Source organism: Chinchilla lanigera, unplaced genomic scaffold (assembly GCF_000276665.1).
Source record: "Chinchilla lanigera isolate Chin_1 unplaced genomic scaffold, ChiLan1.0 scaffold00047, whole genome shotgun sequence".
In the NCBI taxonomy this organism is placed as follows: Eukaryota; Metazoa; Chordata; class Mammalia; order Rodentia; family Chinchillidae; genus Chinchilla; species Chinchilla lanigera.
The window spans coordinates 1,795,532-1,799,250 of record NW_004955448.1 but is presented as its reverse complement, the minus strand read 5'-3'; the positions used below and the strand labels follow the sequence as shown (position 1 = coordinate 1,799,250).

Genomic DNA, 3,719 nt, shown 5'->3' with positions numbered 1-3,719 from the left:
TCTCCCTTACATAGACCAGGCTGGCCCTGAATTTATGGTAATCCTCCTGCCTCAGCCTCCCAGGTGTTGGGATTCAGGATTTTTCTCATGATTATCTTTGTTTTGTTTTGTTGTTTTCTTGAGACAGGGCCTTGCCATGTAACTCAGGCTGGCCTCAAATTCACAAAGATCCTCTTGCCTCAGTCTCCCAAGTGCTAGGATTATAGCATATGCCACTATATCCAGCTTTCTTATGATTATTTTGTGTCATGGTTTAAACAGTAGTATTTTTTGTTTCTAAATGGTATGTAATGGTGCATCTTACAAATCCCCTGTTACATTTGGCTTGGTGAAGTACTGCAACTGCCAAATTTTATAATTTAAATTAATATGCCTACTCTGGAGTGATAAAATTTTTTTGTGGGGATTTTCTCCCAGTTGCTGTCTTCAGTCTTCAAAATTCAGTATTTCTTCACTTCCTTCACACTGAAAACTAGTCCACACAAATCGTCTCCTTTAATTATCACACCAGGGAATGGCAGAGCCTCATTCCAGAACTCAGGAGTCATCTGCGACAGAGCTCCCTTCAGCCTACAAGGGGCCATGGGGAAAGCGGTTCCAGGACCCGCACTGCATAGCGAAAGCTACAGATGCTCAAGTCTGTTATAAAATAGGACAGTGTTCCCACAGAACCCACTCATACCCTATGTACTCTAAATCATCTTTGGATCACTTGTAACACCCAATACAACGCAAATGCTACTTATATCATTTAGGGCATAAAGACAAGGAACAAAGTTTACACATGTTCAGTACAGACGCAGTTTCTCCTCCGAATGTATTTTCACTCCCTGGCTGGCTACATCCATGGATGTGGAGCCCATGGATGCAAAGGACCAACTACTCCATCACCTAAAGCTACTAACTTTACTTGCTCAAGAGCTCTCAACCTCTTCGAACTTCTACCACCACCTTTGTATTCCAAGCTCTGTCTCCTCTTATTTGGACAACTCTTGAAGTGCCTTGCCCAAACGTTTGCCTTTTCTTTGCCCTGAGGGATATCTGTCCACAGTGAAACTAGTGGTCTCTCCTATGATGACTTCCCAAATTTTGCTGAAGCAAAAATCTGTTTTTGCAATGGTTGCTTCATTTACCTCTTAAAATTAGTTAGAAGTTGGCTATCTGAAAATTACAACAGTTGACAATTAAATTAACAAAGATTTGAAAAGTCTGCCATGTTCTGTTTATGTTTTGAAATTTTAACTTCATTTATTCTATTATCCTTAGTAATATTTCAACTGTTAAATGTTCAATTATTAACTGTAATGGGTCACTCAGTAATCTCTTTAAATTACAACAACTACAGATTTGCTGACACATTAAATCACACACAAAGAAAATACAACATGTATGCCAAGCATCACACCTACAAGTAGTGGCCCTAACACATTTACACACAAAAATCAAAGCAAGGAAAGTAACACGGGAACTTCCTTTTATTTTATTTATTTTTTGTCTTTTTGAGACGAGTTCTCGCTATGCAATTGAGGCTGGTTTTGAGCTCACTCTGTAGCTCAGGCTGGCCTTGAACTTGCAATAATCCTCCTGCCTCAACTTCCTGAGTGCTGGGATTACAGGTGTGCGCCACCACGCCTGGGCTTGGGAACTTCTTTTTTTTTTAATTTTCAATGCTTAAACATCCAAATAAAGTATGATTTATTTCACACATACGAAATCACTGCCATCACAGCTATCACATTCTATCTGATAGAACTGGCTGACATAATAGACCAAAGACTCAAGATACACAGAATAACACTGCCATTTCTGTAGGCTTCATGAAATCACGCTATCTGTCCTGTTTATGATGAAATCTTTAGCTCCTGGCACACAGCAAGGACTGCATGAACATTTAATTAAAAAAAAGAACCTAGAATTGACAACTTCATAATAAGCTTCCCTCTCTTGAATTTAATTCCTTTGTGCATTCTATTGCTATTTTGTTCTGCTAGCAATTACAAAACTGGTAATAATTACCGCTATGGTTATTTAAGAAAAAGTATAAAATAAAATAAGGAACCAAAATTAATTGAAGTAAAAGTTTAAAATAGCCGTTTCAAATTAAGTATTAATGAAAAACTGCATTTTTATAGCACTGAGTTTTTTTTTTTTGTCTTTGAAACAGGGTCTGCTGTGTAGTTCAACCTTGTCTTGAGCTCACTTTGTAGCCCAGGCTGGTCTTGAACTCGCAACGATCCTCCTGCCTCAGCCTCCTGAGTGCTGGGATTTCAGGCATGTGCCATCACGTCCAGCTAGCACTGAGATTTCAAATAGAATTTTTACCCATTTCATGTTTATCTTCAACTGAATTAGCTTCCTCTCTCTTCTCTAACTTGCACATGAATATTCAAGAGGTCCTACCACAATATTCACTTTACTATAAACATATTAACCTCTAGGAAAAAGAATGGACAAGCTAACCTATTTGTATATGCTAGGGCATAATAACTTACTTTCTATCTGTATATATTTTAAAATGAAGCACTTTTTTTTTTTTTTTTGGTTTTTTTCAGGTACCGGGAATTGAACTCATGACGTTGCGCTTGCCAGGCAGTCGCTGTGCCGCTGAGCTAAATCCCCAGCCCCTTCCTGCTATGATTTCTAGCATAAAATGAAGCACTTTTTTTTTTTTTTTTGGTTTTTTTCAGGTACCGGGAATTGAACTCATGACGTTGCGCTTGCCAGGCAGTCGCTGTGCCGCTGAGCTAAATCCCCAGCCCCCAAAATGAAGCACTTTTGTAACATGCTTAAGGTGACTGCAAGAGAAACTCGTATCAGTCCTTCGAAGCAAGCCCGTGCTTAAAGCAAAAACGAAGTTTCAATAGTTCAAGTGCTTTTTACTTTTTTAAAAAGCTTAACATGAAGGACTCCGTGTCCCTCTCTACATTTGTTTACAGTCTGAAACCCCTGTTAAGAATATTCTCACACATCTGGTAAACTTCCAATAATTCTAACACAAGGAGTATTTTGGAAAAGCAAAAGACAGGACAGTAAGAGAAAAATTACACAACTTGAAAACTGCATTCTTCTAAAACTACAGTACTTAAATCACAGTACTACAGTACTTAAAGTATCACAGAATCCTTAACAATCTTCCTAGGTTGGTGAAACGACTATCACCTTGTAGTAAAAGTCAAGGAGCGGTGGGAGGAATAGACTGGCATGAGTGCTTAGTGTGGCAAAGCTCTGGGGTCAATCCCCAACCACATGAAAACAGAATGGGCACGTGACGCTTGCATTCGCAGTACTAAGCAAAGATGAGGTAGGAATCTAGACTTCTGTAGACATATTAATACATGAACTTTACGCTTGACCTCAGCCAAAAGGCCGAGAAGCGGTACGTGAACTTTTAAAAAGCTGAATTTAAATGGTCTGCGGAGGCCAAGTGCCGTGGCGAGCACCTTTAACCCCAGCCGTCAGGCGAGATCTTCCGAGGAGTAAATGTCTCCCTTTTACAAGTGTATGATTTAACACACACGAGTTCGGAGCCTTTCCGACCGCAGCCGTCGCCAGCCCGCGGATGCAACGTACCACCGTCCTCTCGCAGCCCCTACTGCCGCTAGGGAACAACGAAGTCCCGCAGACCCAAGTCGAAGCCCGCCGCCTTCGCCCCGCCGCCGGGCACGAGACGCCCCGGAGGCCGGCGCCGGCGCCAGGGGCCGCTTCCGGGGACGGGCACC

At 41.2% G+C, this 3,719-nt stretch overlaps 1 protein-coding gene across 1 annotated transcript in view; it reads right to left on the bottom strand.

Annotated features, from left to right (window-relative positions):
- The window catches only part of LOC102025635 (selenoprotein T), a 19,324-nt gene that overhangs the window by 15,032 nt on the left and 573 nt on the right, over positions 1 to 3,719 (bottom strand). The gene's annotated exons all lie outside the window — the stretch shown is intronic.